Source organism: Lithobates pipiens, unplaced genomic scaffold, assembly GCF_037356315.1.
Source record: "Lithobates pipiens isolate NorthernLeopardFrog02 unplaced genomic scaffold, aLitPip1_a1.2 Scaffold_30, whole genome shotgun sequence".
Classification (NCBI taxonomy): Eukaryota; Metazoa; Chordata; class Amphibia; order Anura; family Ranidae; genus Lithobates; species Lithobates pipiens.
Genome location: NW_027507791.1, coordinates 8047208 through 8071841, shown reverse-complemented (window position 1 = coordinate 8071841; position 24634 = coordinate 8047208). Strand labels below are relative to the sequence as shown.

General features: G+C 44.5%; 1 protein-coding gene across 8 annotated transcripts in view; it reads left to right on the top strand.

Moving 5' to 3' along the window:
* The window catches only part of NRXN3 (neurexin 3), a 464077-nt gene that overhangs the window by 85379 nt on the left and 354064 nt on the right, over positions 1-24634 (top strand). The gene's annotated exons all lie outside the window — the stretch shown is intronic.

Here is a 24634-nt window from a genome sequence, read left to right as displayed (position 1 = left end):
TTCAGTTCACACACTTTAGTTCCGTTTTAGCTTTACTGGGTATATGTTTAGGCTTTATCTTCTTCAGGAGATTTACAGTATATGTTTAAAGGGACAAAACACAAACCATGTTGTAGACCCAAACCCTATTCCCATTCAGGAGGAGATAGCAGTGAACAAAATACTACTACCACAGGAGCCAGCAAATAATTCTAAAGAGTTTGGTGGTATAAGCAATTATTTGGGGGTGGTCTTACACTGCCCTGTCATATTATTGATTTTATTTGTCCAATAAATATATACTTTTCCAAAATGGTAGCCGCAGCAGATGCATATTTCCTTTTGTGATGTGTTTCTTGCATGTATAATGTATTGGGGTAAGGCATCCCTTGGAATACCACTTCCAGGATTCGTACACTAATTGGGTTGTAAATCTTCCCAACGGGCACCATGGATCCCTCTCCAAAAAAAGTAAGAGTGAACTCTGTTGCTACCTCCCCTGAATAGGAATAGGGCTTGGGTCTACTATATGGTTAGTATATGTGTATATTTTATATAGATTTATATGGCCTCCATATCTCCAGATGAAGCCGATGTTTGACCTGGGAAACAGAAGTTGGGTATTGTCCCCATCTCCATGCAAGAATTGGCTTTAAAATGAGGAAAGAACTTTTAACGGTTTATGTTCAGGATTGTAAAGATGTGAAAACTTGCTAATCAATGGGTTATTGAGGGTATTGATAAAGGGGTTGCGTATGCACTTATGATAAGTCTTTGCAGTGGTGGCTGGTGCAAACCACCCGCTCCCCATTCAGTCCGTCAATCAAACCAGTCATTCAGTAAACCACCCACCACTCCCCCGTCGCTCGCCCATTCACCCACCAGCCCCACACTTACCCCATCTAGGTCACAGGCAGCTTTGGTGGCTTCCGCCTGCATCTCCTCCTCCTTGGTGGCTTCCCACTGTGTCTCCTCCTCTACGACCAATATGATCGCTTCTCCTCTCGGCCAATCGGGTCTCAGGAGCAGCTTCCTGATTGGCCCGGGAGGAGAAGCAATATTCATTTGTTATTGTCACACAGCTGGGTGAGCTCAGGGTGCAGTGCCCTTTGCCCCAAGCCCACTCTTTTGTGAAGCCAATTAGAGCCTCAGGCTCTAATAATTTCCTTTAAAAAATAAAGAAACACCCCCATTGAAATCCATGAGTCTGGCACCCTGCATGATTAGCGGCTGGGCTCATCGATTAGGGGGGCTGCGCCCCTAATGGAGTGGCCGCCACTGCTTTGCTGTATCTGATGTTTGTGGCCCTCTGGAAGCCTTTTATGTCATTGTATAATTATGTCATTTCATTTTTTTAGGACTTTTTGTTTTATGCTTTTATGTGAAATATGACATCTAAAAAGCCCTAGGTGTGTTTTTTTTTTTTTTTTTTTTTTTTTTTAAATAGTACTCTTGGGCCAGATAATCATTTTCGATGGATAATGGAAGTGCCATATTTTTTAGCCAGGTGTGTTTTTATTCTCTCATCAGGGAGTGTACAGTGGCCTCCTTCCCTACAACAATGGATCCTCTGTGCTGAAAACACAACAAATGACCCTCACCAATGTCACCCCTCTGGATTACAGGGGCAATAGGTGATGAGTAATGAAAAAAAAAATCACATATACTGAGCAATTCTCTCAATGGTTAATTCATTACTATTTTCCGTGGACCTTTTCCCTGCTGGCCATCTCAGGAGTTCTTCTAGTGCATGGTTTTTATCCTTTTTTGAGTCAGGGACCCCTTTAAGAATCTGATGAAAGCTATGGATATCCCCCCCCCCCCCCCTCCCCAGAAATATTCACATAAATACAACGTTGCATGCAGTGAATATTTGTAATTTATTTTATTGAAATTAGCTTGCCTCGTACATATCGGACGTTTGAATAAAGTAAACAATCTTGGAGTGGAACTTGAGTTAGAAAATGAAGTCCAGCTAGATCACTCCAGGCTGGCCCATTTTGCAGGTATAGCTATGTAAAGTATTAAATTGATTGTAAAGATTGATTTAAAAAAGCAAAACAAACATGTTATACTTACCACCTCTGTGCAAGGGTTTTGCACAGAGCGGCTTGATCCTCCTTTTCTGGGGTGCACGGGCGGAGCTCCTGGCTCCCCCTCCTGATCGAGTGCCCCCACGGAGAGCAGCTTTCCATGGGGCACTCATGCAGGCGCGATCCCGAGACCTGCTGCAGCTTTCGTTGACACAGACAGCAGGACTCGGCCCCGCCCCCTGGCTCCCATGTCACTGGATTTGATTGACAACAGCGGGAGCCAATGGCTCCTGCTGCTATCAATTTATCCAATGAGAACCCGAGACAGCGGCTGGAGCTGCTGGGCTCGTCCTCGATGCTGTAACGAACAGGTTCCAGTAAATAAAAGGGGGGTCTCTGGGGGGCTGCAGCACAAAAGGTTTTTCACCTTAATGCATAGAATGCATTAAGATGAAAAACCTCAAGACTTTACAACCCTTTTTAAAAATAAGTGCCTTTACTGTTTAAAATCCAGTAATACACTGTGTTGAAAATCAGAGCTACTAGAGTCCGATCTGCTGACCCCCTAAAGATTTACTGCTGTACGGGGGCTTTGGGTATCAGCAAAAATGGCAGCCTCCAGCAAAAAGAAACGGGAGCAATGCTGGAGGCAATTTACAGCGCTCATTAATTTCGGTGGCAGAATTATTCATGTGAAATATATGTTCCTTGCTAAAGAACATTATTTTTTATCAAGTAATGGTTAAAGTTCCACTTTAACAAAAAACTCCCCTCTTTTCATGCAAAAAGTGATGGCCTCTCATTACAAAAATGAAAAACAATCATCTGATGCAAATGAAGAAAACTTTTTTAATTCTGCTCAAATCTACTGCTACTAGAAAATGAGAATTAGCCCTTGCTATTGGGGAGTGGCACAAGATGACAGTGGTGCAGAGAACAATGGTACAAATTTAAATGGCAAACATGGGTCAAGAATGAGTCAAGACACACTTAGTGGTCGGCGCTATAAGCAGCGGCAGGGTGCGTTTTAAAAATTTATATCTTTTGATGGGAAACCATTGATTGGGATGAGGGAGAGGTCTGTATAGTGAATGTAAGTGTTGTTTTTCATCTGACCCTCACGGGCCCCTGGAAACCCATCTATGGACCACTTAAGGATCCATGGACCCGAGGTTAAGAACCACTGCTTTAATCTGAGAAATGCTATTGTGCCACTAGAGACTGTGTAGCCTTAAAAATATTGCTGACCAAGGTCCGCTATGCGAATATCACCCAAGAAGATTCATCATTGCCGCCAGCAGGTGGCATGCTTGAGGCTAAACCCCAGTTCTACAACAAGATGGATCTGATCATGCTGTTCTATTTACAACACACACAGCTGAATGGGTCAGAGGAGGAACACTCCCCTGTCTGCTAGCTTGTGAAGATCTATATGGGTTGTCATTTAGACCGTAAAATGTGAGAAGGTAGTGCTGGGCTTTGGAAATGTCTGTCCATATCTATCTGGTATATGATGTCACTTTTCTTTTAAGACTCTGTTACCACACTAGCTGGACTCGGAGGGAGTGGTGCAGAACATCTACCAGTCCTTATGAGTGCTTGTGTTGTTCCTGGGTGGCACAATGTCACCTTGACAGGAGCTGGCGGGGAATCTACCCAATGGGGAAATGCTGTTCTGGCACCATCTGTAACTCTTTTAATTACATCTTATTGAAGTCTTATGTACCCAAGTGCATATTAATGCATTGTGATGGAACCGCCCCATACTCTCAGGGGAGGGCTGGCAGCCTTAGGCCTGGGGGGCAAGTCTAGTCAAGTGGCCCATTAATCCACGAATCAGCTCACCATCAACAGTGCCCATCAATGCAGCCTCACCAATGCCCATCAATGAAGCCTCACCAATGCCCATCAATGCAGCCTCACCAGTGCCCATCAATGCAGCCTCACCAATGCTCATCAATGCAGCCTTACTAGTGTCTATAAATGCAGCCTCACCAGTGCCCATCAGCTCAGCCTTGTCAGTGCCCATCAATGCAGCCTCACCATAGCCCATCAATGCAGTCTGTTCAGTGCATGGGGATTAGAGAGAGAAAAGCTGCTGGATAACACAGAGCGGAGATCTCCCGCTTACCCAGTGCGGCTTCTGTCATACGAAGTCCTGCCTCCTGGACCAGGTTCTATGATAGATGTCACCAGTGTGCTCTTTATCATAGGTCATCCTTGGCTTCCTGGTGGTACACTGAGGTACACGTCACTGAGGAGCCGATGCACGTACCCGGTTGCTGTGATGTCTGCCGGGCACCCGCAATTGCTCATGACAGAGTAGGAATGTGGATCTGTGTGTGTAAATACACAGATTCACATCCTGTCAGGGGAGAGGAGACAGATCGTATGTTCCTAGTATATAGGATTGGTCTCCTCGCTAGTCAGTCCCATCTCCCCCACAGTTAGAATCACTCCCTAGGTAACACATTTAACCCCCTGATTGCTCCCTAGTGTTAACCCCTTCCCTGCCAGTGATATACAGTAATCAGTGCATTTTTATAGCACTGATCGCTGTATAAAAGTCACTGGTCCCAAAATAGTGTCAAGTGTCCGATCTGTCCACCGCAATGTCACAGTCACAATAAAAATTGCAGCATTACTAGTAAAAAGAAAAAAATTATAAAAATTCCATAAATCAATAACCTATTTTGTAGACGCTATAACTTATTACTTCTTATCGCAATTTTTTTTACCAAAAATATGTAGAAAATTACACATCAGCCTAAACTGTTAAGGCTTAAGTTGGCATATTATAGCAAAAAGTAAAAAATATTGTGTTTTTTTTAACCAGTTCCAGACCAGCACACGCCAATGTACGTCGGCACAATGGCACAGGCAGGCATATTGGCGTACATGTACGTCCAATCTGGTCGGGACCCCTGTGAGTCTGGTCGCGGGTCCTGCGGACTCTATCGCTGCGGGCATACCCGCGATCGTCTCACGGGGCGGCTGAACGGAGAGATGCCGTTGTAAACAGCATCTCCCCGTTCTGCCTAGCAACAAGTGACGCTGATCTCTGCTCCATGTGATTGGAGCAGAGATCAGTGTTCACTAAATGAAAGCCCAGCCCCCCACAGTTAGTAACACACCCCTAGGAACACTTAACCCCTACACTGCCACCCACTGGTTAACCCCTTCACTGCCAGTGTCATTTACACAGGAATCACTGCATTTGTATAGCAGTGATTGCTGTATAATTGACAATGGTCCCAAAAATGTGTCAAAAATGTCCAATGTGTCCGCCATAATGTCGCAGTCACAATAAAAATCACTGATCGCCGCCATTACTAGTAAAAAAAAATTATTAAAAAATGCCATAAAACTATCCCCTATTTTGTAAACGCTATAACTTTTGTGCAAACCAATCAATAATCGCTTATTGCGATTTTTTTTTTAGCAAAAATATGTAGAAGAATACGTATTGGCCTAAACTGAGGGAAAAAATGTTTTTTTTAATATATTTTTGGGGGATATTTATTATAACAAAAAGTCAAAAATAATGCGTTTTTTTCAAAATTGTCACTCTATTTTTGTTTGTTTGGGGTGATCAAATACCACCAAAAGAAAGCTCTATTTGTGGGAAAAAAAGGACGTCAATTTTGTTTGGGAGCCACGTCGCACGACCGCGCAATTGTCAGTTAAAGCGACGCAGTGCCGAATCGCAAAAAGTGGTCTGGTCTTTGGCCAGTAAAATGGTCCAGGGCTGAAGTGGTTAAAGTTGGCACTCTTTTTTTGTTTAAAGTGCAAATAATAAAAACCGCAGAGGTGATATCACCAAATACCACCAAAAGAAAGCTCTATTTGTGGGAAAAAATTAATTTGGGTACAATGTTGCATGACCGCACAATGAAAACTGACCTGGGCAGGAAGGGATGAAAATGCCCAGTATTGAAGTGGTAAATTAATGAAAGTGTATTTCTTCCAAAAAAAAAATGTATTTGAGAAACAGCTACATAAATACAGTGTGACATAAAATATTGCAACGATTGCCATTTTATTCTCTAGGGTCTCTGCTAAAAAAAAAAAAAAAAAAAAAAAAAAAAAATAATATATATATATATATATATATATATATATATATATATATATATATATATATATATATATATATATAATGCTTGGGGGTTCTAAGTAATTTTCTAACAAAAGATTTGTTACTTGTAAACAAGTGTCAAAAAAGGTTTAGGCATGAAGGGGTTAATAATATCAGCTCCCAGCTTAAAACAATGGGAAAGAAGTGAGAAATCTTCATAGTGTAAGACTTTTCTTTTTAATAAAAAAAAACACATTCACCAAAAAACTTACATTATCTGTGCTCTGTCCTCAGGATCAGCCTCATGGGGTGAAAGTCTGCTCCCCCGCAGCCTCTCGTTTGTTCTCTTCCTGTGGTCAAGCTAGGGAATTGTTTGCGCCCAGGAATTGCTATTAGGCCACCGGGACTACATGTCCCATGATGCTTTGCAGCTGCTGGAGGCTCTGATGGGCTCCCTCCCTCTACCAATGAGGAAGCAGGGGAGGGAACAGAGTGGGCCGACGCTCACACAAGCTGCAGTGTTCGGAGGAGAGGAGGAGGAGAGGAGGGGGGGAATCCCCCACACGAGCTGACAGGTTGGCTCTCACTCCACTGTCACTGGATTAGTGTGAGCGCGACCGACGGGAGGTGTGGGAACAGAGCGGCCTCCACTACATAAGTGAGTGCCTCTTGAGTTTCTGCGCCCCTCCCTCTGCCTCAGCTTGCAGCCCCTGTCCTGACCCGAAAAAAAAAAAAAAATCGTGAGCGGTGGCCGCCGGCCGTTTTGCATATATTGTTAGGGCAGCCTAGGGGGAAATTGCCACCCTGCCCCCCGGCCCAGCCCGCCCCTGCATACTCTGCTTGAGTGATTCCGTCAGTATACTGCTTCCTCCAGGCTGAACATGGATATCAAATATTATAGCTGCATATTATAACCAAGAACTAGGCAGGACTAATTTAGCTGTCAAACTGGAACTTTTATTGAACAAACTTTGATACAGAATATATACCCCACAGGAGGACATCTCCCTCCTGATCATGTTACCCTAACAATATAACCTGTACACCGTAAAATAATTAAAGGGGTTGTAAAGGTTCATGTTTTTTCACCTTAATGCATCCTATGCATTAAGGTGAAAAATACTTGTCAGTGACCAGCCCCCCCCCCCCGTTTTACTTACCTGAACCCTCGAACTTGACCCATGGGGATGCGCTCTCTCTGCCTTGGGTTCTCAGCTGTTGATTGGATAGATTGGTAGCAGCGCAGCCATTGGCTCCCGCTGCTGTCATTCAAATCCAATGACGCGAGCGATGGGGGGCGGCCCCGAGTCTCCTGCATTTGGTCGCTGAATGCTCGGGTGCACGCCCGCAAGGTAACCCCCTGGCAGAGCACTTCTCACAGGGGGTTATCTGATGTGGGGAGAAGCCGCGAGAGCCACTGAGGGTCCCCAGAAGAGCAGGTTCAGGGCCACTCTGTGCAAAATGAGCTGCACAGTGGAGGTTAGTATGATATGTTTGTTATTTAAAAAAACAAAAAACAACAAACCCTTAGTGTCAATTTAACATAACTAAGGAACAGCCAACATTGACTATCAACATACGTTAATTAAACAACTAGCCACCTGGATGTCTCATTCCAGGTCAGACTTGTTGGCATTAAGCTCACAAGGTGAACTACACATTATTACAAGTATAAACACATTCCTCAATATTTTTGTGGCACACAATAGGTACGGTAATTGGCACAATTAACAATGGGTGAAAGACCCTTAGGAGGCACACTAGACCTACCTACTTACAATAAACATATTATAGCAGATGACCCCAAACAGGTGGCTTGAGTGGATGACATCACATCTGCTTTGAGTCTCGCAGTGTGGAGCAGTTATTGTTGGCAGCTAGGCCCTATACAGGGGCCCCAGGCCTAGAGTCCCAGAGTCTGTGTGTCCTAGGGACACATGGACTTGAATTCCAAGTAACTTTACTCCAAGGATCCCCCAGGCATACACCTTACAAAGAGTAGTGTTCCCTTAAATACCAGGATCCATAGTCGGTGGGTAAGAGGCTTGCTCCCAGTCCTCTCCAAAAGCCCCTGTCCCAGCTAGGTCTGTTTCCTGCATCACGATTTTAGCAGATGCACACTTGCATCAATCCTCATATTTGCCCATGTTGGTAAATTTAGAAGTCTGTACAGAGGAAGCACAGAAGCTGGAAATACCAATACCCTGGCTGTCATGTTGATCCAGTGGTTTCAGTCATTTTGCAGCCACTCATCCAAAACTGTTTTTTTCTGAACAATCAACCTTGTTCACTGTTTCATAAAGTACTGAAATCGCAGACAGCCAGGCCTTTAGCATTTTCAGGAGGAAGTCAGCCATATCAACCCCCTGTTAAAGTCTTTGTTTTTGTTTTTTTTCAGGCTGTGTTTCTGTTATTTTGTCCTTCACCTGTTTACTCCCTGGCTGGTCTCACCAGTGCTCAGATATTCAATTATATAGGTATCTGGTCGATGATTAGTGGGGTGATTGTCTGCTGTTTTCTCAGCTGAGCTGATTAGTGGGCTGATTTCAGCACAGTGGAGCATTCCTTAGTATTGATAAAACTATGACGTTAGAGAGTAAATGTGGGAGAGTGATACCCTTGGTGATTGCTCCATCAGTGCAGACGCTGCACTTGTACTAATGATGAGGATAATGGCGGTTTGGCGCTCAGCTGTGATGGCGACACAAGTCGTCGCCTCGCTCTGCCGACTGAGGAATTCAAATGCCAGCTTTTATGAGAGATCAAAGCACCATTATATTTATGTGGAGGGAAAATGCCTCTAATTACCGCTCGTCTGGTAATGGCCGAGTGACCAATCACACACTATCCAGGGATCAATTTCACACCCTCCACTTGGGCACCCGAAATCCACTCGTTTATTGTGCCTCGGGCAACGTATCCCCCATTTTGCAGACCCTTTCATCATATTCTTTCTCTGTAGCACTTCAAAAGAAACAATCCTAGCAATCTGACTCAATAAATTGGAGTTATTTCCTGAACAAAGAGGACAACAGCACCCCAACCACAGCCCTTGCTTTTCTCATTTATTAAGGTGGAGATTGTATTTTCACCAGTTTGCATTGACTGGCATTAAATATGGGCAGAGCTGCTGGAATTGATATTAATCAATGAATGAATTTGTTAGTGAGGTGATCTGCAACTTTGAAGAACCCGGAAACAGCACAGGAAGCCATCATGGACCATCACACTGGTAAAGGTGGCACACAGAATAGAATTTCGGGTACTATGTAAGATCTCTGGTGTTTGGGTGAGAAACATGTAAAGCTGTTGTCTGAGTGGTGTCTTTATTGATGCTTTTGTCTGTCTGGGGATAAGATGGTGGAGCAGTAAAAGAATGAGTGGCCCCAAGCAGCCATGATCAATGCCTGGAGGACTAGGGCATGCGTCGCTAAAGAGACAAGATAATTTACCCCAGGCCCACGTGGATGGGGGGATTATGAGGTAGTGATGGATTCTCCCTTGCAGAGGGATGGTTTTTATTCCTAGTCGTGTGATCAGATATTAACTACTTCCAGCCAGTATTATTCTACATACATAAAACAATGTGTAGTACTAGTTTGTTTTATTCTAAGCTTGAACTTAAAGTAGAACTATAGGTAAAAGTTTTTTTTTTCATTTTGGCTAGAGTAAAGCCTCGTACACACGATCGGAAATTCGGCAGGGAATTGTGTGATGACAGACTGTTTGACTAAAATCCGACCATTAGTACGCTTCTTCAAACAATTGTTGTTGAATTTTCCACCAAAAATGTTGGATGGCAGGCTAGTAAATTTTTGGCGGACAACGGTCTGTTGTCAGATTTTTGTATCGTGTGTACACAAGTCCCTTACACATAAATCCAAAGTACAAATACGCATGCTCGGAATCAGTGCTTACCAAAAACGACATTAGCAGAAGGTACCCAAAGGGTGGTGCTCAAGAGCTGAAATTCCACATAGTACATCACTACATTCCCGTTTGTTGGCCGTCAATTGTGTACCGTTTGCATGCAAGACAAGTTCCCGGTACATGCCCTTCGGACAAAAGTCTGACGCTTTGTCTGCAGAAAATCCGATCGTGTGTACGAGGCAAAAGGGAGGGTTGTAACTCCTGTTAGATTTTTTATTTTTTTTGCCATCTGTGTCCATTGCGGAGATTTCCCTTGCTTTCCTGTCCCATAGCCAAAACAGGAAGTGAGAGGAAATCCCTGCAAATTAAGGGAATCTCTTGAGGATCCCTAGGTCACCAGAACTAGTGTCCCCTTTGGAAATTTCCCCCTCTTCCCTTTTCTGGAGACAACCCAACATTTGGGATTTTATTTTACTTTCACTTCCAATGATAATGGTAAACAGGACAAATGGATAGAGTGAATCTCCCTAATGGGGGGCACATACAGCAATAAAAAAAAAGATCATAGGTGTTTTAATCCATCTCCACCTTGATCCTGTGGAAGCCATGTTAGATGAAGAAATTCCCACAAAGGAGTCAAATTAAATGTGAAGTTGGTCACTGGGGAGTCTTGTTAGACATGGAGTTTGTCCTGTGGAAACCATGTTAAATGTGGAATTGGTCTGGGAGAGGCATGTTAGATAAGGAAATTGACCCGAAACAGTAATTTTTTTGTGGCGTCGTTCCCAGAGTAGCCATGTTAGACGTGGATATGGTCCAGAGGTTATGGCATTAGATGTAGAGTTGGTACTGGAAGTCATGTAATGTTTGGAGTTGCTGTGTAAACTGTCGAGTTGGTTCAGGGGGAACACATATTAAATGTGGAGCTGGTTCAAGGAGTGCTGCATTAGATATGGAGTTTGTCCTGTGGAAGCCATGACATGTAGAATTGGTCCAGAGGGAGCCATGTTTAGATGTGTAGTTTGTCATGGGGGAGTCTTGATATGTGTGGAGTTGGTCCCAGGGAAGAAATGTCAGATGTGGAGTTTCTCCCAAGGTGGCCATGTTCAATATGGAGTTGTTCCTTGTGTAGCTTTGTCAAATGTAGGGTTGGTCCTGTTGAAGCCATTTATATCTAATGATGTGGAGTTGGTCCTGTGGGAGCCATGTAACATGTGGGGTGGGAGCTGGGCTAGATGTGGTGTTGGCCCCTGGTGCAGCCGTGTTAGATGTGGTGTTGGCCCCTTGGGGAGCCGTGTTGGATGTGGTATTGGTTCTGGGGGAGCCGTGTTAGATGTGGTGTTGGCCCCTGGGGGAGCAGTGTTAGATGTGGTATTGGTCCCGGGGGAGCTGTGCTGGATGTGGCATTGGTCCCGAGGGAACCGTGTTGAATGTGGCGTTGATCCCGAGGGAACTGCATTAGATGTGGTGTTGCTGCTGTGGGAACCGTGTTAAATGTAGATCTCAAGGAAAGCTATGTTTAATTCATTCATGAATGACATAGAGGAAGGGATAAATATCTCAAACTCAGTTTTTATGGCCGATACAAAAATAAACAGGGCAACAACTTCACATCAGGATATATACATTTTTTCAGAAAGACCTGAACAAAATAATGGAGTGGGAAACTATATGGCAAATGAGGTTAATGTGGAGAAATGTAAGGTAATGCACTTGCTGGCTAAAAACAAACGCAAACTACTTACTGGGGGGAGGACGGGGGACAGACCTCTGGGGGGATTCCAGGATGGACAAAGATCTGGGGGTCCTAGTAGATGACAGACTGAACAATAGCATGCAATGTCAAGCTGCAGCTACCCAAGCCAGCAGAATTTTAGCATGCATAATAAAGGGAATATACTCCACAGATAAAAACTATAATCCTGCCACTTTATAAAACTCTGGTTCGGCCACATCTGGAGTATTCCATCCAGTTCTGGTCCTCAGGAGGGATGTGCTGGCACTGGAGAGAGTCCAAAGAAGAGCAACTAAATTAATAAGGGGAGTGGGGGACCTCAAATACGAGGACTATAAGTACTAAATTTGTTCTCGCTGGAGAAGAGATGCTTGAGAGGGGACATGATAGCGATTTACAAATACCTCAATGGTGATCCCAGCGTAGGAAAACACTATTCAGTCTCAGGGGGTGTAAGAGGACACGGGGCCACACAATGAGATGGGAGGAGAAGTGATTTAACCTTAAAGTGGTGTTGCCACCAAAAAATAGAAATTTTTTTTTACTCACCTCTAAATGCTTGTTGCTAGGGGGTCCCTCGTAGTCTGCCTTCTTCATTGCCCGGGCTGGTGACATCACTTCCCCTCGCGCCGCACAGTCATGTGGGACCTGTCACGTGTCCCAAATGACTGTGCGGCGTATCACGGTGCCCTGCGCCGCTCGCGCATGCGCAGTGGGTGCCCGGCTGTGAAGCCACGGCCGGGTGCCCACAGTAAGAATGACGGCGGAGTGGGGAACGAATGGGGGGGCTTCGTTCCCCCGCATCGCTGGACCCTGGGACAGGTAATTGTCCGATTATTAAAAGTCAGCAGCTGCAGTACTTGTAGCTGCTGACTTTTAATTATTTTTTTTTTTTTTTTAGGGGGCACCCCACTTTAAGCTGCGTTGTTTTTTTTTCACTTTTAGGGCGGTAAGAATGTGGAACTCTCTTCCACAATTGATGGTGGCAGCGGGGAGTATGGATATTTTTAAAAGTCTCCTGGACGTGCATCTTAAAGAACACAACATACAGGGATGTGGGAAATGATTATCGATACTGACTCACGTACACCTACACAGGTTGAACTGGATGGACCATTGTCTTTATTCCACCTTACCTACTATGTAACTATATATGGATATGGAGTTGGTCCCAATATCCCATATCCTTATCGTTCCTCTTCTCTCCTATTCCTTATTCACGGATAGGAAGATTGGGCACATTATGTAGATTGTGGTCCATTTGTGACCTTTTTCCAGTTCCCCGTGTGAAGCGGAAAATTTTGAACACAAAGATGTGTGTAATTATTTGCATTCTGCTGAAATACGACTTTGATGAATCATCCGATGCTGTGGGTGGAAATTTTGTTTGACGTCTGTAGAGGACGAAAGTTCTGGTATTTAGTCTTACTTCTGGATCTGCATGAATAATCTGTCAGGCAAGGGTGCAGCAATCTGCTGGTATATCAAAGATCTCTGTGTGCCGGACCAGAGCTGCTGTGACTTCTGTGTGCCGTGCCAGACCAACTGTGTACTCTTATGTGTGCCACACCAGACCTGTTATAACCTCTAGTACAAGGGTCTCAAACTGATGGCCCTCCAGTTGTTGTGAAACTACAAGTCCCATGAGGCCTTGTAAGGCTGACAGTTACCAGCATGACTCCCTCAGGCAGAGGCATGATGGGACTTGTGGCCCTCCAGCTGCTATGGAACTACAAGTTTGAGACCCCTACTCTGCTCTAGTACCACATAGTGGCGTAATTCACTGCTTTTCAGACCTGCCTTTATTTCTGAATTGTTTTGTCCTTACCGTAGAGAATATTGGTGGAAGATTTATAATGCAAAATGTCAATGCATAATAAAACATTTTCAGTAATTGTCTCTGTATCAGATCATAGTTTGTCATCCTCACATTTGTCACCAGGTAATAATTTTGACCGAATACATTTCCAGTGCTGGTAACTGTGTATGTTAGATCTAGGAGTGGGTTAACATCAAATTATAGCTTGACATCCATAAACTTGAGATATGTGAAAAACTTCAGGATTAGACCCAGCAGAATATACCTTGAGGTATAGTAGCAGGAAAATATGTGATGTCATAATCTGACCTACATTTTGGTATTATTGATTACAGTTGGATATAATGGAGGGTTGCGATGCCAGCTGTGCTGGCTGATGTTGCACAGTCTTGCAGCTCAGTGCAGGTAATAGGGAATAATCGCCTTACGTACTGTATAGTACAATATCTCACAAAAGTGAGTACACCCCTCACATTTTTTAAAATATTTTATTCTATCTTTTCATGTGACAACACTGAAAAAATGACACTTTGCTACAATGTAAAGTAGTGAGTGTACAGCTTGTATAATGGTGTAAATTTACTGTCCCCTCAAAACATCTCAACACAAAGCCATTAATGTCTAAACCGCTGGCAACAAATGTGAGTACACCCCTAAGTGAAAATGTCTAAATTGGGCCCAAATTGTCAATATTTTGTGTGGCCGCCATTATTTCCCAGCACTGCCTTAACCTTCTTGGGCATGGAGGTCACCAGAGCTTCACGGGTTGCCACTGGAGTCCTCTTCCACTCCTCCATGACAAAATAATGGAGCTGGTGGATGTTAGAGACCTTGTGCTCCTCCACCTTCTGTTTGGGGATTCCCCACAGATGCTCAATAGGATTTAGGTCTGGAGACATGCTTGGCCATGTTGGCCACTATGTTGGAATACTGCCCTGCGGCCCAGTCTCTGAAGAGAGGGGATCATGCTCTGCTTCAGTATGTCACAGTACATGTTGGCATTCATGGTTCCCTCAATGAACTGTAGCTCCCCAGTGCCGGCAGCACTCATGCAGCCCCAGACCATGACACTCCCACCACCATGCTTGACTGTAGGCAACATATACTGTGACATACTGAAGCAGAGCATGATCCCCTCCCTTCAGAGACTGGGCCGCAGAGCAGTATTCCAACATAATAAAGACCCCAAACACACCTCCAAGACGACCACTGCCAGTGATGGGCTGGCCAAGCATGTCTCCAGACCTAAACCCTATTGAGCATCTGTGGGGCATCCTCAAACAGAAGATGGAGGAGCGCATGGTCTCTAACATCCACCAGCTCTGTGATGTCATCATGGAGGAGTGGAAGAGGACCGCAGTGGCAATCTGTGAAGCTCTGGTGACCTCCATGCCCAAGAGGGTTAAGGCAGTGCTGGAAGATAATGGTGGCCATACAAAATATTGACACTTTGGGCCCAATTTGGACATTTTCACGTAGGGGTGTACTCACTTTTGTTGCTAGCTGTTTAGACATTAATGGCTGTGTGAGTTATTTTGAGGAGACAACAAATTTACATTGTTATACAAGCTGTACACTTACTACTTTACATTGAAGCAATGTGTAATATCTTCAGTGTTGTCACATGAAATATAAAATATTTACAAAAATGTGAGGGGTGTACTCACTTTTGTGAGATACTGTATATTAGTAATGTGAATAGCAGAACTTATGTACTTTGTCTCCACCTGCTGGCCAACATCTAGACTGCACCAAGCTTAGCGCTTACAAAGGCTCTTCTGCTGGGGCTGTCTTGGCATTTCTGCCTTTAGGGGCTGCCGAGCCTGGCACATCCACCGTTTGTGTTCTACAACAGATGCAGCTGTCAGTGCTCACTAAAGCTGGCAGTTTTAAAAAAAAAAGATTTGAGGAAAATCTGATGACCTCATGACAATTGTAACAAGCTGAAATTATTTTTCAGTTTGTTTGAATATTTTTTTTTTTCTGTAGACAGTTGTGCTGAAGGAATTTTATCAATGCAGACCAACGTTTATGTGAAGGGCAGCTACACTATGAGATGTCTGCTACTGTCCAATGCACAAACCATGGGACGCAATGATCGATCTTCCTAAAATCAGACCAATGCAAAGTACATGACACTAATGTTTGTTTACTTCTACATTCTGGATTTTAAATAAGATTGTCCTTCAATCTTCAATAAAATCTCCTTTAACGTAACCAGCCTACAACCAAGGCAATTTTTCGAGCGATGTAGATCTACTTGAACAACACTGATGAAGTCAAAGATCACCAGGCACAGTGTCCTGTTAGGGCCTTTCACACCAGAAAGCGATGCCAGAAAGGCATATTCCATTTGCGTTTCCTGCACTGTGTTCAAAACGCACTGCCTTTGGGATCTACTGCGGGTGATTATACAATGTTAACCCCAAATGTAGATCACAAACGGAGTGGACATAAAAAAATTGTAGGGTTTGGAAATGCGTTACGCTCAGAATGCAGGGTTCAGGAGTGCGTTACGCTCAGAATGCAGGGTTCAGTAGTGTGTTACGCTCAGAATGCAGGTTCAGGAGTGTGTTGCGCTCAGAATGTAGACTTCAGGAGTGAGTTATGTTCAGAACATAGGGTTCAGGAGTGTGTTGCCCTCAGAATGCAGGATTAAGGAGTGGGTTACGCTCAGAATACAGGGTTTAGGAGTGCATTACCTTCAGAATGCAGGGTTAAGGAGTGGGTTACCGTCAGAGCGCAAGGTTCAGGAGTATGTTGCGCTGAGAATGCAAGGATCAGGAGTGTGATGCGCTGAGAATGCAGGGATCAGGAGTGCGATGTGCTGAGAATGCAGGGATCAGGAGTGCGATGCGCTGAGAATGCAGGGATCAGGAGTGCGATACGCTGAGAATGCAGGGATCAGGAGTGCGATACGCTGAGACTGCAGGGATCAGGAGTGCGATACGCTGAGACTGCAGGGATCAGGAGTACGATACGCTGAGAATGCAGGGATCAGGAGTGCGATACGCTGAGAATGCAGGGATCAGGAGTGCGATACGCTGAGAATGCAGGGATCAGGAGTGCGATACGCTGAGAATGCAGGGATCAGGAGTGCGATACGCTGAGAATGCAGGGATCAGGAGTGCGATACGCTGAGAATGCAGGGATCAGGAGTGCGATACGCTGAGAATGCAGGGATCAGGAGTGCGATACGCTGAGAATGCAGGGATCAGGAGTGCGATACGCTGAGAATGCAGGGATCAGGAGTGCGATACGCTGAGAATGCAGGGATCAGGAGTGCGATACGCTGAGAATGCAGGGATCAGGAGTGCGATACGCTGAGAATGCAGGGATCAGGAGTGCGATACGCTGAGAATGCAGGGATCAGGAGTGCGATACGCTGAGAATGCAGGGATCAGGAGTGCGATACGCTGAGAATGCAGGGATCAGGAGTGCGATACGCTGAGAATGCAGGGATCAGGAGTGCGATACGCTGAGAATGCAGGGATCAGGAGTGCGATACGCTGAGAATGCAGGGATCAGGAGTGCGATACGCTGAGAATGCAGGGATCAGGAGTGCGATACGCTGAGAATGCAGGGATTGGGGGAGGGGGGTGAATGGAGAGAGAGAACACTCCTATGGGGTGGTCTCCCCCTTTCCTTCCCATTGCAGTGTTCCATAGCATCCTACCTGTGCAAACAGGAGACAGAGAGGCAGCACAGTTCTGGACAGGGGGCAGGAACTGGCCAAGTGACTTTTCATATTAACAAGCTGGTTATTGGTTGCTTAGGACCTAGCAACCAATCACATGTTGGTTAACTAGAAAAGTTAATTTGGCCAGCTTTTCTGCCCGCCCTCTGTCCTGAGCTGTGCTGCCTCTCGTTTTCCGCTGTTCACTGATGACAGCGACAAAGGAGGCAGAAGGGGAGGGAGAGAAGAGGACCGAAGGCTTGGTGGAGGATGCGAAGGGCGAAGAGAAGACCAGCAGCTAGCAGTAGGAGGCTGAAGTCGGTTGCATAAACCTATTCCCAGTCTACCTGTTACCTACCTGAGGGCAACAGGTAGCCCTCGATTGACGGGTTGCTGACCTCTCCGTATTAAATCAACTGCAATTGATTTCCAATGCCGCACACACACGACTGGACTTTCCGGCAGAAAAGGTCCTATGGAATCATTTCATCGGCTATTCTGATCATGTGTGGGCTTCATCTGACTTTTTTTTTTTTTTCAAAAATTCTGATGGACCTAGAAATAATACTACTAATAATAATAATAATGTTTTAAATCTTTCCAACTGAATCAATTCCTATCGGGAAAACCGTTCGTCTGTATTCTATTCCGACGGACCAAAAACTACGCAAGGGCAGCTATTGGCTACTGGCTATTGAACTTCCTTTTTCTAGTCCCCTTGTACGTGTTGTACGTCACTGTGTTCTAAACTAACAAACTTTGGTGTGATCGTGTGTAGGCAAGTCCGTTTCAGCAGAACTCCGTTGGAAAGACTGTCAGAATTTATTCTGACGGAAAAAACGGTCGTGTGTACGCGGCATAAGAGTAACAATACACATGGTAGGGATGACTCTAGAGTAGGGGTTCTCCAAACTTTCCGAAACAGATGGCCAGTCTACTGTTCTTTAGGGGTGCCAGTGGGGGTAGGAAATGTCCCGGCAGTGGGAGTGAACAGTGTCTCAAGCTTGGTGGTCAGCAGGATTTAAAAAAAAATACAAAGGAACCTGTGGTCAATTGAAAGAGAAATAGTACCCCACCATTGGTGCCATTAGGAGGAATCATCCCCCATCACTGGTGTCAGTGGGAGGAATAGTGCACCATTATTGGTGTCAGTGTGAGGAATAGTTCCCCATCATTGGTGTCAGTTGGAGGAATAGTGCTCCATCATTGGTGTCAGTTGGAGGAATATTGCCCCATCATTGGTGTCAGTTGGAGGAATAGTGCCCCATCGTTGGTGTCAGTGGCAGGAATTATGTCCCACTGTTAGGCCGCGTACACACGGGCGGACTGTTCGCCCAACTTTGTTCGTCAAACAATCCGACAAACAGTCCGCTCAAAATTTGCATGAACGGACTTGACCACACACGATGAACGAACAGTCCGCTGAAAGCGTGCGCGATGACGTGAACGGCACGTACGACGGGACGAGAAATTCGACGTCCAATACACTGCAATGCAACCTTCGCCGTGTAAATCCTTTCTGAGCATGCGCGAAACTTAGTTTGTCGAACAAGCCTACACACGAGCGGACTGTCCGCTGAAACCAAGTTTCAGCGGACTGTCTTACGGAAATTCCGAAAAACTTTGTTCGTCAGACTGTCCGCTGAAACTGTCCGCTGAAGCCCACACACGAGCGGACTGTCCGCTGAAACACTGTTCAGCGGACTAAGTTGGGCGAACAGTCCGCCCGTGTGTACGCGGCCTTAGTGTCTGTGGCAGGAATAGTACTTAATATCAGTGGGAGAAATAATGCCCCAAAGACCGAATAAAGACTAATAAAAGGCCACATCCAGCCTGCGAGCCACAGTTTAGAGTCCCCTGCTCTATAATATAATCTACACACTGTGATAGTGAAACCAATCATGGTTCAGTGTTGTCTGCGATTAATCGTTACTACATACTAATAGTAGCGTGTTTGTTTGAGAATGATTTGTGCTCTTATAATTTAATCCTGGGTGACATTACAGAATGACGGATCTACTAAACATAGCTCAGGCCAGAATCTTTGCCCAGTGCTGGCTGCACACACAGTGCTAAGGTCCATTCATACCATGGAAGGTGAACCTCCGCCCCAGTCTCAAGTCTTTTATGTCGCGTACACACGAGTGGAATGTCCAACAGAAAAAGTCAGATGGAATCTTTTCATTGCATATTGTGATCGTGTGTATGCCTCATCTGACTTTATTTAATGAAAATTCTGACGGACCTAGAAATAGAACATGTTTTAAATTTTTCCGACGGAACCAATTCCTATCGGGAAAACCGCTTGTCTGAATGCTGTTCCAACAGACCAAAAGCGACGCATGCTCTGAAGCAAGTAACAGAAGGAGGCTATTGGCTACTGGCTATTGAACTTTCTTTTTCTAAGTCCCGTCGTACGTGTTGTACGTCACCGCGTTCTTAACGATGGGACTTTGGCGTGGTCGTGTGTATGCATGACAGTTTCAGCGGAACTCTGTCGGATCTCCATCGGAAAAACCTTTGGAGTTTATTCCGATGGGAAAACCGGGCGTGTGCCGCCTACACATGACTGGACTTTCCAGCAGAAAAGATCCGACGGTTTTCCCGACGGATTTAACGGACTTGTCCACACACGAACGGACTAAAGTCCGTTAGTTTTGAACGGGATGACATACAACAGGACTACAAAAGGAAGTTCAATAGCCAGTAGCCAATAGCTGCCCTTGGGTCGTATTTGGTCCGTCGGACCAGCATACAGGCCAAATTTTTTCTCGATAGGAATTGAGTCCGTCGGACAGATTTGAAACATGTTCTATTTCTAGGTCTGTCTGAATTTTTTTAAAGAAAAACGATCGGACTATCCCACACACGATCGGACTATCAGATGGAATGATTCAGTCTGACCTATTCTGCTAGAAATTCCAGTCGTGTGTACGCAGCATAAGATTTCCCTGTATTTGGCTCCATCCATCTTCCCATCCACTCTGACCAGCTTCCCTGCTGAAGAAAAACATCCCCACAACATGATGCTGCCACCACCATGTTTCACGGTGGGGATTGTGTGTTCAGGATGATGTGCAGTGTTCGTTTTCCACCACAAATAAGCGTTTTGATTTTAAGCCAAAAGGTTCAATTTTGGTCTCGTCTGACCAGAGCACCTTCTTCCACATGTTTTCTGTGTCCCCCACATTGCTTCTCCCAAACTGCAAACGGGACTTCTTATGAATTTCTTTCAACAATGTCTTTCTTCTTGCCACTCTTCCATAAAGGTCAGATTTGTGGAGCGCAGGACTAATAGTTGTCCTGTGGACAGATTCTCCCACCTGAGCTGTGGATCTCTGCAGCGCCTCCAGAGATACCATGGGGCTCTGATCTGCTTCTCTGATTAATGCTCTCCTTGCCCGGCCTGTCAGTTTAGGTGGATGGCCATGTCTTGGTAGGTTTGCAGTTGTGCCATACTCTTTCCATTTTCCGATGATGGATTGAACCAGTGCTCTGTGAGATGTTAAAAGCTTGGGATGTTTTTTTTTTTTATAATCCAACGCTACTTTAAACTTCTCCACAACTTTATCCCTGACTTGTCTGGTATATTCCTTGGCCTTCATGATGCTGTTTGTTCACTAAGGTTCTCTAACAAACCTCTGAGGGCTTCACAAAACATCTGCATTTATACTGAGATTAAATTACACACAGGTGGACTCTATTAATTAGATGACTTCTGAAGGCAATTGGTTCCACTAGATTTTAGTTAGGGGTATCAGAGTAAAGGGGCTGAATACAAATGCACATCACACTTTTCACATATTTATTTGAAAACCATTTATCATTTTCCTTCCACTTCACAATTATGTGCCACTTTGTGTTAGGCTATCACATAAAATCCCAATACAATACATTTACGTTTTTAGTTGTAACATGACAAAATGTGGAAAATTTTAAGGGGGTATGAATACTTTTTCAAGGCACTGTAGGCTAGCACAAATTTGCTTCTTTGCGGTGCAGTGCACCCTTTGCAATTTTTAAGAAATTAGGATAACCGTTAATGTACCGCAAAAGCGGGCAGTAGTTACCTGAATGCAAAATTATAAATGGGTTTTGAGGGTTAGAGAATGACACCCCAATTCATGGAGACATACTGCAAATGATCTTAGTGTGGTGCACTGCATTACAGATTTTTTGACAAGTCCAGTTTTGTAGCTGTTTGGTACATCGGTGGCCCATTATTTTCAATGGGCTTCCCTAACACTAAGCCCATTAACACGTCCTAAGCTTCATGTACATTTGTAGTCCATCAGGGGACAGTAAAAACAGGTAGATGAGAAGCTTTTTCGCCACCCCTCTTGCAAAGGCAAATGAGGGTTGTACAAGTACCAAGGCCACAGTTATACTCCGTGTCGCCCTCACTGGGCACACATGACCTATTTTAGTGAATGAAGCCACACCACAATTGCCCTGCAGTTATGTGTAATGCACGCAGTTGGGTTGTGTTGGTGTAGCATTTACAGGGTTAAAACAACGTCAAACATCTCTGAAAAGCGATTCACCTCAGATTGCTTTTTAGAGGTCTGCTGCATGTATAAGCTTAGCCTTAAAGCAGTATTGAATCCAAAACCAAAAATGTAATATATTGCAGCTTATCAATCATTAGATGTGGTGGCTGCATTCGTTTTCCTTTTTTTTAGGCTTTTCCTCCCTGTCTTCACCTGGTGATCTGGCTGGATGAAGGAGCACAGGGGGCACATTTGGATATCCGCTATGTCAGTCTGGGTAGAGGGGAGTGTTGGATGGACTAGCAGGTTGAAATACACTAATAAATTGAAGTCAAACTCCAGCTCACACTGCAGATCCACAAGAAGTTACACATAACAGTTTTTTTTTCTCTCCCCTTTTTGGGATAAAGGTTTTACAGAAATAAAATTTGATTATTGTAAACACCCCTGTCAGTGTTAAATGGTTTGTCTCATCCCTGTAACTGAAATGATCTGCGGGAGAGCTTGTTCTGTTTAAAAACTACTAACTTACAGGGTGAATCACCAGGGTAAAGTAAAGAGAACCTAAAAAAAGAAAACTATTGCAGCCATCACATCTAAGAACTGGTAAGCTACAATATAATAAATGTTTGCTTTTGGGTTTAATACCGCTGTAATGTGCAGAAAAAAATGCAAATAGACCCTAAGAGGTTGATTTACTGAAGGCAAATAGACTGTACACTTTGCAAAATGGAGTTGCACTCTGCAAGAGCAGTTGCTCCAGAGCTTAGTAAACGAGCAGACTCTGCTGACTTCCATCATCCAATCATGTGCAAGCAAAAAGGCTGTGTTCTGTTTTTTTTTTTTTTTTTTTTTTTATTTCCCTTGCATTTTATTGGGTATTCTTTGGAAAGTGAAACTTTAACCCATTTACTAAGATCAGGAGCAACTGCACTTGCAAAGTGCACAGCCGATTTACCTTTAGTAAATCAGCCCCTATCCGTGTTGCTGTAACTGCTTAAAAAGTGTTAGCTGCCATTGGAGTTCAATTTGTCTATTACTTAAAGTGATTGCAAGGGTTAGTTTTTTTGTTAAATAACAAACGTATCATATCATACTCACCTCCACTGTGCAGCTCATTTTGTACAGAGTGGCCCCAAACCTCATCTTCTGGGGTCCCTCGGCAGCTCTCACAGCTCCTCCCAGCATCAGATAACTCCGTGTGGGGCACGCTCCCAAGTCCATCATTCGGTGTCCATAGCCGCCCAATGTATGGCTCGGCCCCTCCCCTTCGGCTTTGGATTTGATTGACAGCAGTGGGAGCCAATGGCTGCTCTGCTGTCAATCTATCCAATCAGGACACGAGACACCGGCTGGAGCTGGTGTGCTCGTTCCCGTCGCACAAATTTCAGGGCTCAGGTAAGTATAAGGGGGCTTCAGGGGCGCTGCTGCATTAAAAAATGTTTTTTACCTTAATGCATAGAACGGCAAGAGTTTACAACCCCTTTAAATGCCGCCCTGTGACAACACTGCTGAGTGATTTCCACGCAGAATGAACAAAGTTGTTCAAAATGCTCCTATCGGACATACTCCGATCATGTGTAGCCTACTCCGACGGACAAAGTGCCACGCATGCTCAGATCAAATTCCTAGACCAAAGCTATTGGCTACTAGCCCGAACGTAGTCCCGTCATAACGAAATAACATCATCACGTTATGTACAGGAAATGGGGGGGAAAAAAAATAAAAGGATCTATTAGCAGGATCAACAAGTTATAAAACAATGGGAATGTATCTCCAAGCTGCAGAAAAGCGGTTCTGAGATTCCTCTATCAGGCAGATTGTTTCCCCCTTATGTGCATTCATCAGTGTAGGATAAGAGTTCTGCACGTGTTGTGGTGTAATGAAGGAGCTGACTCGTGAAAGCTCTGCGGAGTCCTCTGTGTCCTTCCAGCATTGTCTGACTCATAGATCTGCAGGTGTGAGTAAACACCACGCGTCCTTTATTAGGCTTTCATTGTTCTTTTCTGGCTGCCTGAAGAGATGAAGAGGATCGTGGACAATCTTGGTCTTGTGCCAGAAAACTTTGGAGCCAATGCTTGATCGTCTTTTCCTTGTGATTGTGTTAGTATTTTATTTTATTTTTTTCTGTTTTATATAGCACCATCCTATACCATTGCACTCAATACAAAAGTGTAGCGCTAAAAAGCAAAACTAAGGCCGCGTACAGTTCGCCCAACCTTGTTCGTCAAACAGTTTGACAAACAGTCCGCTCAAAATTAGCATGAACGGACTTGACCACACACGATGAACGAACAGTCCGCTGAAACCGTGCGCGATGACGTGAACGGCACGTACGACGGGACTAGAAAACGACGTCCTATACACTGCAATGCAACCTTCGGCGTGTAAATCCTTTCTGAGTATGCGCGGAACTTAGTTTGATGAACAAGCCTACACACGAGCGGACTGTCCGCTCAAACCAAGTTTCAGCAGACAGTTTTACGGAAATTCCGAAAAACTTTGTTCGTCAGACTGTCCGCTGAAACTGTCCGCTGAAGCCCACACACGAGCGGACTGTCCGCTGAAACACTGTTCAGCGGACAAAGTTGGGCGAACAGTCCGCGCGTGTGTACGCGGCCTTAGTGACATATCTCATGTGCCACCTATCAAAAATTTGACGGTGTTCTTTTTTTGATAAGAACATAAAACTAGATAAACACCAGGATTATGTTATGTAAACCAATCATTTGAAATCATAACAAATTAAAAACGATTCATATATATATAACTCAAATTACTTGGGACGAACAAAGGTATCCAACAATCTGAGCTGGATCATATAGCGGAAGATAACCTATTGTTCAGTATATGAGTGGAATGATTGTTTTTGAAGTTTTCCTGGGGAGTCCAACCTTGTGAATGTGAATCCATTTAAATGACACAAGCCTGTTTGATCCTTCGAATGTACATTC